At 38.2% G+C, this 11547-nt stretch overlaps 1 long non-coding RNA gene across 4 annotated transcripts; it reads left to right on the top strand.

Moving 5' to 3' along the window:
- The first annotated feature begins 493 nt into the window (after window positions 1–493).
- LOC103719790 (uncharacterized) lies at window positions 494–10298 on the top strand. 4 transcript variants are annotated; one of them, XR_015969550.2, is made up of 7 exons: window positions 497–1171; window positions 2053–2126; window positions 3018–3323; window positions 7428–7531; window positions 7658–7754; window positions 9849–9906; window positions 9997–10298. It is a non-coding gene; the product is annotated as an uncharacterized LOC103719790 (long non-coding RNA). The 4 variants fall into 4 exon arrangements; XR_016396734.1 differs by lacking the exon at window positions 497–1171 and adding an exon at window positions 6826–6895 and having other exon boundaries at window positions 1336–2126; window positions 9997–10186; XR_016396733.1 differs by lacking the exons at window positions 7428–7531; window positions 7658–7754 and adding an exon at window positions 6826–6895 and having other exon boundaries at window positions 494–1171; window positions 2053–2103.
- The last annotated feature ends 1249 nt before the right edge of the window (window positions 10299–11547 follow it).

The raw sequence follows: 11547 nt of genomic DNA, 5'->3' as shown, positions 1-11547 counted from the left end.
AGGGCCGCATGGGAAGGTGTCTTCTATGCAAGATGAGTTCCGGAGGCCCAGTGTATCATCTTGGAGGGAGACTCAATAGAGGTAGTTGAGTGGATTCTACAGGAGGGGCCTGGTGTCTTCGACCATTCGCTTCTAGAGAACGTCCGGCGGTTACAGCAAGAGTGTGATGTCTTTCAAGTTGACCATGTGTTCCGGAAGGCGAACAAAGTTACTGGCTGAGTCGCTTCCTTTGCTGCTTATTATTTTAAATTTTTTTTTTAAAAAATGCTATATACCTTTTTCTTCATCGTTGTAGAATATTTTGTCCCTCTGACTCAGTTAGCAATCCTCATGTCAGATTCGTATGAGCGCTAGCGTACCAAAAAAAAGAAAAAAAGAAGAAAAAAGAAAAGAACCCGAGGTCCGGTCATGCGGGGGCTAGTCGGCCCCGGGTCATCCTCTCAACCGGTTTCCTTCCAGCGTCCGATAAAATGGTCCGAGCAAAAGATGATCCATTCCCCCGCTGGTGAGAGAGAGAGAGAGAGAGATTAGGGTTGCGATCCTCCCCTTTCTAAGCTTTCTTCCTTCCAGCCCGGGATTCGTCGTTGTCGGCTGGAGGAATAAATCTCTTTCCCTCTTCTCCTTCCTTCTGCTGCGGCGTGGCCCACGAGGAGGAGGAGGAGGAGGAATAGGCCTCCGATGTTAGTTTCTGCGGCTTCTCTTCCGGCGGGCTCTCTGCCCGCCGGATTTCGAACACGCCGCGCGGACGTATGAGCATGAGGTGTCCAAAATAGGAGGCCGGTGAACTCTTCTGGACCCCCACCTTCAATCTTTTTTCTTTTTGCCCTTTCTCTCTCTCTCTCTCTTGTTTGGGAATTGCGTCCTTGTTTGGGTTTGCATGGGAGCTTTTCCTGGGGTTGCTCCCTTCGAATTCGGCCAGGTGTTCTAATCTCGCAAGCAATTTCTTTCTTTTGTTCTTTTCTTTCTTTGGTTCTTTTCTTTTCTTTTCCCTCCAAAGATTTCCCCCTTTTCTGCTAGGACTGTGCTCCGTTTGATTCGTTAAACATTTCGTTCTATCTCCTCGGTCCCGTTCGTCCTTCCATTCCGTTCTATTCCCTTCGATTGTCGTTGGAATGTCCGGGAATCGCGCTGCCGCTGGTTTGGATTGGGATTATTTGTGGAACTGGTCAAGGTTTGCTCGATTTCTTGATGGATACCTGCTTCTTGTATGAGATTCTTGGAAGTACTTTCTCAGGACTTTCTTATGCTGGCTCGCTCGGTCTTATCATAGGTTTTGTCTGATTCATGTATGGGAAAGTTGGATCTTAATCTCGTTCTTTGACAATTCATTCATGATCAACGCGATATCCGTTAGCGATATTCTGGTTTCTGCTGTGCTAACAGGGTTTGGCCTTTCCTTTTTTTTCTCTCTTTTTTTTTTAAAAAAAATAAGAAAATGCGCAATGTGATTCTGGAAACTGTATTGTTACCATCTACCTTCTGCCATTGTTTCATTAACAATCTATATTATTATTTTTATTTTGAAAAAAAAGCTTGCTTGCTGGAGCGGTAATAATAAATAAGAACTTTTGCTGCCAAAGTGCAGTGCACATGAAGAAAGGCTTAACAAAAAAGGGCAAATTGGCTTCATGGATGCATGTAATTCTTCACGAATCCATTCCCTGGTGGTAAATTGGCCACTCAAATTTTGTCACCTATATCTTTTCTTCTTTTAGCTGGGAATAATAGTTAATTTTTGTGGTCAATATTTTGAAAAGATGGTATGAATGGATTTTATACGCCAGAGTTTTGTATGTTGAATTATTTTGTGTTCAATATTGTGCTTATATTTCTAAAATTTTATTTTGTGGCTCTCAGCTTGTTTTTGGATGAGATGCTTTGTTGTCTTTTCATTCTTTTTTTTTTCAAACATTGTTATGGATTATTCTCCTACTGGTGCAAGTTGCAACTTCTATTATTGCACATACTTCGCACTCCTTCCTTCTGCTGTCTTTTTTGCCAGTTCTTAATCATTATTCGTATGAAGTGTTTTCTGCCTTTTTATTTGTGTAGATATAGCTGGACAGGAAGCAAAGGAATGACATGGACTTACATATTTGCCATGTTAGTGATAGTTCTTTCATTGGGTATGACTGTTTATAGCATCTTCTTCTTCTTCTTCTTTTTTCCTTCTTTCCTCCTTTTCTTTTCAAGCATTTTTATATGGACAACTTTTTTTTGACATTTTAAAGCATTTTCTACTCTCTTAATTTGGTCCATCTTTTTATCACATATGTAGCTTTCTTTAATTTTCTCATTGTAACATCATGTTAATAGTGTATCTCAATATTTTCTCGAGTTCAACATCATTATTTTTCTTGCCACTTGATGAACTTGTTCCCTGTCACATCCTGTAATTTCCCCTTAAACTTACCTGCCAATGGAGTATTTGTTAACTAGAAGTATTAGATGGACAGGTTATGCCTGGAAGTTATTTTTGTATATGTTTATTTTATTTTATACTATTGATCTTCCGTATAGCGGTTTTGTATAAGACCTGAGGAAATTTTATAGTCTCGAGCAATGTCTAAATTCTGGACTATAATTCTCCGTGCATATCTTATTAAGTTGAAACTTCCTCAAATTTTTTAGGTTAAGAAAAAGTAGTGTGAAACATTTGTCCTTTTCTAGTTTGTCTTGAAATTACTGTAACCTCAAAATTGTCAGGTTAAGAAAGACTTATCTGAAATATGTTTACTTATTGTTTTGTCTTGATATTACTCTTACTCTAAAGTCGTTTTGTGGAGGACTGATTCCAGATGATTCAGTAGTTCAATATTAGCAGTATGAGTGTACTTCATTAAGCCTTTCTATCTTTCCACCTTCTCAATTATTTTCTTTCAAACCCTTACTTCACATAACATGGACATTCTGATTTTTTAGAATACTTGGATTGTGTTTCACTAGTCAATGATGAATCCTACACGATGCATATATGATAAGTGGACTAATACATTTGGATTTTTTGTGTCTTTCAGTTCTGCTTCATCTCCTGTTTCTTCCGATGAAGATGATTTCTTCCAGTGTGATAGCATTGTTAGGAATTGGGCCGATTCTTCAAGTGAAAGTGGAATCAGAGAAGATTTAATCAACTCTAAAGGATCTGTTATTCTTTTTACATGTCCCAGGATTGAGGGTTGGACATATTTCTGCTGGTAAATAGTTCTGGCATTGTTGTTGGTGGCAGTAGTCTCTCTCTCTCTCTCTCACAGTTTCGTGGGAAAGCTTTACACAAGTGCTCAAGAAAGTCTGCACTCCTATGACAAATTGCATTTTGATCCAAGGTAATTATGCCCGATCTACACTATATTACAATTAAGATCTTGATGGACATTTGATAACTATAGATGTCCAAAAAATCTGCTCAGTTGATGCAGTACCACAAAGTAGTCAACATGCTCCTTTACCATTTTACAAGCTTGATTCTTGTAGCTTGAGGCAATGCAGGTCAATCAATTCTCTTGAAAAGACAGAAGCTGGAACACATTTGAAGCATCTATTCAAATTATGTTAAAATGCAAAAAGGAAAAGGGATTATAAAGAGTACTTGATACAAATATTTAACATATAACAAAAGGATTAGAATATCATTAATAAGAAGGGATGCTTGTATGAGTTAAACATGGTGGTGGTTATTCTGTAGCAGCAGAAAATGCTTCATGTGAGCTTTGAACTCCTAGATGGCATAAGGCCTATGATGGTTTATTGTTTAGATTGTCAGGCAATGTGGAGGGCCCAACCAAGCCAGATGAATGTAGTAAAAAGCAATTTTCAGTGACCTGGTTGGGTCGACCTGCTCGACCCATCTCTTGTTGACTGTTCAGGGTCGGGCTGACTCAAAACCCAAGACTGAAGAAAACCTGTCTGAACCACTATTAAACCACAGACCCAGATGGTTCATTTGCAGCACATGGTCAGGAAAGTAAAATTATGGAGCCCCCCCCCCCCCCCCCCCCCCCCCCCCCCCCTCCCTTTCATTTAAGATTCTCATCCTTGACAAATATAACTCAAAACCCTATATCTCCTGGTCCCAGGGGCGGCCCAATACATTTGGAGGCCTAAGGCGGATTTAGTGAATGAGGCCTTTTTTTTATAATAATAAATTTTTTTAATAAGTATAAAATACTTAGAAAAAAGATATGAAAATAGCCATCAAGCACATTATTTCAACAAAAATGCATGTATGCAACAAAGACAGATTAAAAAGCCTTTTCAGTTTAATATAATTTTTGAATGAAAGCATGGAAAAGTAATTATGCTTAAGGAAGGGCCCATAAAATTGATTAAATAACTGAGATAATGCTTGGCAGTACTGTTTGCCATGTCAAGCAAGAGCAGAGTAGGAAAAGGTTATCCCATGGCACTTCATGGTCAAGGTAAAGGAAAGAATTTGTCCAGAAAGGAACCTCTCTATGAGAGAAAGTAGGGGCATTATGGGAAATTTACTCTATCTAATTAAGAAAAGTCCCATCCCACCATCTCCCCTTCAAGTGAGTACCCAAGCAGCCACTGCAACATCACAGCACAGCAGCCATTCAACCTCCCCTCCCTCCTTTTCTTTCTCTACCCTCCAAGAAGTCCATCTCCAATCCCCCTATCTTTCTTCCTGATGGCCCTGCTGGATCAGGGGTAATGTGAGGGAAGGAAAACCAAAATTAAAATCAAAAAAGAGAAGGGATGAAAGATAAGAGTGGCTTCAGACATGTGTATCAAGCCAACCAAATGCCTCCTCTCTCTCTCTCTCCAGTCTCCACCCAAAACAAAACTACTATCCCCAACTTCCCAAATTGCCTTTCTGCAGGCCAAGAAACTCTCCACCTCCCTTCCATCAAGGGGGAAGACTCGTAGCCAGCTTCTGTTCCCATTTTATATGGGGCCTTTGCTTCCTTTTGGTCAGCCTTCCGGAGGTCTTCCATTGGCCCAAGGCCTTAGGTGACCGCCTCGGTCGCCTAGGGCTCGGGCCGGCCCTGCCTGGTCCCTCAACTTAGGTGTTGCAATTGAGCATGGAAATAGATTGAGCTACCAAAGCTTAGTGATGGATACTATAGTCACAAGTTTGACATTCGGGAACCACTCACCAAGGTTAAGAAGTTAAGAATTCAGCAAGACTCTGGTTATTTGAAAAATGTGTGGGAAAAGAATCAGAATATTTAAATATAAAATAATATTTATAATATGTGCATATGTACATACATATGTATCTATGTGTGTGCATGTAGCTAATATGTGGGTGCCCACACAACAACCCAAATAAGGTCGGTGTTGGCTAGATGACCGAGAACCTCCATGTTGATGGTTTGAGTTGTTGGATGTAATGTATATCTCTAAACTACTTACTATCAAAAAATCACGTGTTGGTTGTGCACACAACTCTAACAAGGTTGGTGACCTGATGATTGGGGGTCCAACACCATTGATCCGAGTAGTTGGATCCGATATGAAATATTTTTAGTTCCTCTTTTACTATCTATGTTAACCTTTTTTTTTTAAAAGTAATGTTGAGGGATGCTAGGAAACTTGGGTGATGGCTTAGGGGAACCCATGATTCATACATGGAAGACATGGTTATGCCTTTGCACAAGTTCATCAATGATCCTTTAGCACATGAGTTTGTTCACAATGGAGCCACTTTCCATGTATGATAGCTTTGCATATGTTAATGGTTTTCCAATAATTAGTTGATTTTGTTTTAATGTTGCCTCTTGTGGAGTCTGCATCTCATATTTCATGTGAAGTAGAAATTTTCAGAAACTATCTTACTATCCTATTGCAATTAGTCCTATTAGGGATGGTTCCAAGGTACGATGTCTCGGTACCGAGCTCTGTACAGATGCCATCCTATTATTGTATCGGTGCATCTGGTATGGGGACCGATTCAGTATACTGAGTATTTATACACTCTTCGTACTGCATACCGGTACCGAACTGATAAAGTATAGTAGGCTTCGTACAGTCTAGTTTGGTATGGTATGGCATAACTTGAGTGGTTCCTTTTCCCCTCTTGTGTGTATATGCGTGTGCAATTGTACTAATGAAGTATTCATGTGATCATACTAGCATTGTGCATTCACATTATTGTCAAAAACTTTGTTTTTCAAAGTGATGAAAATGCTCGAGGAGCTTGTGTTGATCAAATCAGATCAATTTCTAGGTCCCTGTTTTGTAACACCTCTAAATTGTCCAGTCTATTCTTTTCACTTATATGATTGCATTTGCAAAATACCAAAAAGGGAAAAGATACTGATTAATAAGAATAATAACACTGAAATGCTGAATTCTAATATGATTAAGCTTTCAAGGTGCTGCTATCTGTCTCTTAAGCTTAGGCCTTGGATTCCCCTCCTCTTTCGTGTATATGTGTGCATGTGTACCAATGAAGTATTTACGTAATCATGCTGGCATGGCTTATTCCTCTGTTCACTTGTAGTATTTTGCATTCACATTATTGTCAAAAAAAGTTGTTTTTCAAAGTGATGAAAATGCCTGAGGAGTCCGTGTTGATCAAATCAGATCAATTTCTAGCTCCCTGTTTTGTAACACCTCTAAATTGTCCAGTTTATACTTGCAAAATATTTTCAGCCTTCTTTTCACTTATGTGATTGGGTTTGCAAAATACAAAAAAGGGGACAGATACTGATTTATAAGAATAATAATACTGAAATGCTGAAATTCTAATATGATTAAGCTTTCAAGGTGCTGCTATCTGTCTCTTAAGTTTAGGCCTTGGAACACAGTATGATCATGAAGTTAGTGCACAGATGCTTAAAATCCTTACTTTTCCTGTAGGCTCTGAGCTGAATGAAGGCACAAAAGCAAATATCTGTGATTCATCTGATTGTTGGTGCTCATCATGAATGTACGGACTTTGTTGGTCAAGAGCTTTATTTGTTCTTTGCTTTTTTCCCGTCTTGTTTTCTGGTTATGTTTGTTTTTTTACAGTTTTATTTATTTTTCTAAATGCATATTGCATTCAATGTGATCTTGACTCGATAAACTTCAAATATAATGTACTATCATCATATGACTTTAACTTTTGCCACTATTATTTTAAGCAAGCATTTAAGTCCTGGTGGGATAGTGGGGCGTCCCCACCTTCTCGAGTGCCAGAACAGGACAATGACCGGGATAGGACTGGATGGGTCATCCACCATCCCAAGTGTTAGGACACACCATTGAATCCTTGATTTTAAGATAGTATTTATTGTTTGATAGTCATCTGGGTAGAATGCATAGGAAACTACAATCACAATATCCAGTGCATATAAGACCTTGCCTCAGTTCAGTATTTATTTGTTAATTTTATCATTTTTGTCTTTCAAAACAAACACCACTATGTTTCATAAATGTTTTTTGATTTGCTGTCTATAATTTTTCCTTTGCATCAACAGGCAGTAGGGTTGACAAACAACTCTTGTTTAGTAGAATCACATGAGGTGGGCCATTGTGTGCGGAAACACCTAGAACTGGGCCATTTGTACTCTAGATTGCTAAGGTACACAAAATTAAAACCTTGGATAATGCCTTGAATTGTGCACTTCATTTTTTGTTGATCAAAGAACAAGTGAGCAGCTTATGAATCCTATATTGGATCATATGTTATATGTTGGCCTTACTGAAGATCACAAGAAATCTGCTATAATGTTTGTCAATATGGTTGGTTCTCGAAGTTCTTTCCCAATCGGAGGCCTTAAATATGGAGCAGGAGGATACTACCGGTATGTTTGCTGCCAAAGTTAGATCTTTAGTTCTGGCCTCATGCCTATATTACAATGATTAACTAAAGATGTTTCATTGTGTGGATATTCCTTGGTGTTCCAATACTACTGGTATGGTTGGTGCTCAAGGAAGATATTTCTTGGTGTATGCTATTTGTTGATGATATTGTTTTAGTGGATGAAACTAAGGTCAGGGTTAATCGTATGTTGGTATTATTTAGGAGTGCATTAGAATTCAAAGATTTTAGGTTAAGTAAGACCAAGATAAAATATGGAATGCAATTTTAGTAAAAGTAGAAATAAAGATGAAGGTGAAATGGAAATTGAGAATCATGAAGTTTCCAAAAGTGATTATTTTTGGTGCTTAGGATTTGATTATTTATAAAGAGAGGTTGAAAAGGATGTTATTTATAGGATTAAAGCAGGTTGATCGTAGGATATTTGTCAAGGTGATGGAAAAATTTTACAGGACACTTATACAACTAGCTATGCTATATAGTATAAAATGTTGGATAATTAGAAAATAAAATCCGCGCAAGATGAATGTGTTTGGACTAAGAATGTTGAAATGAATTTGTTGTAATACTAGAAAACATAGAATAAAAAATGAAGTCATTCATAAAAAGGTGGAGGTAGTATCAATTAAGAACAAATTGAGAGAAAGACGACTTAGGTAGTTTGGACATGTAGAACACAAACTAAGGGATGTACCGGTATAAAAGGTTGTTTTGATATATAAAAGGAATGTGTAGTGATAGAGGAAGATCGAAAGTTATATGGGATGAAGTAGTAAGGAAAGACTTGATATCTTAATATCTTTCAGAAAATATAGCCCTAAACTGAACGAAATGAAGGAAAATGATTCATGTAGCCAACCTCAAGTAGTTTGCGTTTAAGGCCCTGTTGAGTTGAGTGTAGATGGTTCTTTTGTATATAAATTTGCATATGGCATTGCAAGAATTTTGAAAGCTGTAATACTGTACTCTTTTGCTATGCTCTAATATACATATGTATACACATACATACGGTTGCATTGATATGCATGTATAAATAAATGACTTGTATGGTTCATGCATGATTGCTTGAAGAATCATGGGTAGCAAACATTCCAAGATAAAGGCTTGCAGCTGTGCATGTGAATGCATGTCTGAAATGTTTGCATGCGTATTTGATGTTATCAGGATATTCTAAAGGTCACTGCTGGATTTTATTTTTTTATTAGTTTTTTAGGCTTTGATGCTAGTTCTATGTCATGGTTTTATGTTCAATGTGTTCTTTTATCATAAGGCTGAGATTGGGTGACCTGAGGTGGCAAGTTATAAGTGCCATCTTCTGCAGCCTTTCACCTTTTTTTGGGGGATGGGGGGTGGGGGGTGGGATAGATCATAGGAAAGAAAAGGAGAGAGAATGGAAGATGGATGACCAATTCCCTTCGGTGTCTTTTCACCCATTCTTCCTTGCCTCTCTTTTCTCTAGTTGCTTTAAGGCCTGTCGCATTATGGAGAGACTTCAGGATTTTTTTTCTTAAATTTTGTTAGAGTTTATATTTATGTGTTGTCCAAGATTTTTAGTAAAAAGGGGCAAACTTTTGGAGGATAAAAGTGACATTTCTTTTCCCTTTGGAGCAGCGTTTGCTTGGATTTTCTTCCTTTTCTCATTGTATTCCATTGTTAACTATTTTGTATCTCCCAGAACTTGCTGTAATTGCTCCTCTAACTTAAGTCAGACAAACTTTGAAATTGATTTAGCAACAGAACAATTCAAATCATCTCATTCACATATGGCTAAATCAATAACTTTTAAATGGACAATTATCTAGTATTCTTTTGAATTTATGAAATCAAAAGGACGGGGGAATATCTTTAGTTTAGATAGGCTATATATTTGGATCAGAGACTGGTGGATCTTGTATCAAGTACTCTTTTGAATGAGTCAATTCCTCCAGCCTAGGATATACATACGGATGTGCATGTAATTTATGCCCATTATCTTGAGAGTGGATAAGTGCACAAAATTATGTATGCTAGCATTAAATAAAAAAATTGAGAAGTAGGACAAATGATTTTTCTTATACATGTATTTCCCACTTTGCAGAATTGAACCTCTTTTCCAGATCCTGAAGGCTGAAGCTGATGGATCAAATCAGGTTCAGGTAATCCTAGATGATTTATGTGCAATAACATGATCATGCCTTGGAATCATTCTCAACAATTGTTTCTCACACCCCTCTTTTTAATGATAGCGTGGCACCAACAGCAAACAAGCCGGCGAGATTCCCTCTCACGAATGTTGAACCAGAAAAAGAAAATGGAGCCCCACTGCCATAATTTAAATTTCTTTGAAGTTTCGGCACTCATTTTGTACGATTATAATATGGACTTGATATCTATTGCCTATTCCTTCATTAGAGGAATAGCCTTACTGTTTTCTCATCTTTATTTCTGTCCTCTTTCCTGTTTAGCTGCTATTTTATTTTCACCTATATCAGATGACAGTCAGTAAGCTGTGGAAACTTATGAAGCATGCATTTCGACTTTCTGAAAATCTCAAGCAAATCAGCGAACTGTCTTTGAAAAGATGTGCTCCTGCAAAGTTTTGAATGGAGGTAAGGTGCTAAAGGCAGTCCTTAGGAGATCAAAGTCAGAATTATAGCCATATGTGTTCCTTTTGTTGTTCTAGCAAGCAGTGCCCCTTGCCTCTAAAATGTAGGGATAAGATGTATCATGTTTTCTCCGAGATTACCAGGGCTGGACCGGTCTAGAGATTTTTTTCATCTCTCTTTTTTGTCAAGCTTCTCAGGTAAATTTAAAAGAAAACTCTTTACTTGAAAGATCTTATCAAGCTCGCTAGATATTTCGGCATCCAAATACCACATTAAACTACCATTTAATGCCATGGGCCAATTGTAGCGTACGATGCAACAATCGAGTGTTCTTTTTCGATAATTGTAGCTGAGATGGTGAGGCAGGAATGGTCCATGCGGTTACATGCTTTCCAAATCATGAAGGTGCTGTTTAGATTTTTGCTGTTTTGATATCAAGGCACATACTATCCTTGATATAGGATTGTGGATTAGGTTGTTTCCAACATCTCATTTCTAGGTCTTTGACCCTGCTTGAATGTCCGATTAAGCTATTAACTGGAAGATGTTCGTAGGACAAGCTCAAGCTAATGAAATGTTAGAAATCGCGAGCAACCACAAACTCGCCATCTATATTCTTCAGATAATAGATTCATTCAAAGAAGGACAAAATGGTAATTTACATTGGTGAAATGTAGTGATTGCAAAGGACGTCCCCCTTCGGGTCCTAAGGAGCTAGTTCCTGCTTTACTACGGGTCCGGGAATCACGATAGAAGGGAGAATGTCTCCGAAGTAGGTGCGAGATGGCATCCGTATTCAGTACATGATTGTGTTAAAGGTGGTTTCCAGCATCCCGATTCTTCTAGGGTTTTGGTCCCATTTAGCACCCACTCAACCTGATGGAAGAGAGATCATGAGCAACCACCAATCCCACTTCTCTAGTTTTCAGGATAACAGATTCATTCAAAAAGGCTATCATCCATACGTCTAGTTTGCAGGATGGTACGTTCATTCTGAAAAGGCTTAGGGATTCGTATAACTTAGGGATAATGGCTTCCAAATGGTTCCCCAAGTGCCAACTTGAATTTATATTTCGATTCTATTTCACCCCTTTTTCCACCGGTGCATACTCTGTAGATTGACAACTAACCTGGAGACCCAAACGGTCTCAATAATAGGATGACGTTTTCTCCCACCATTTTGACCCGTTC

Source organism: Phoenix dactylifera, chromosome 10 (assembly GCF_051530095.1).
Source record: "Phoenix dactylifera cultivar Ajwa chromosome 10, Ajwa_hap1_PhDact_Kaust_v1.1, whole genome shotgun sequence".
Taxonomy (NCBI): Eukaryota; Viridiplantae; Streptophyta; class Magnoliopsida; order Arecales; family Arecaceae; genus Phoenix; species Phoenix dactylifera.
Note: the sequence above shows the minus strand (reverse complement) of the source record. Positions and strands in the feature narration are given on the sequence as shown.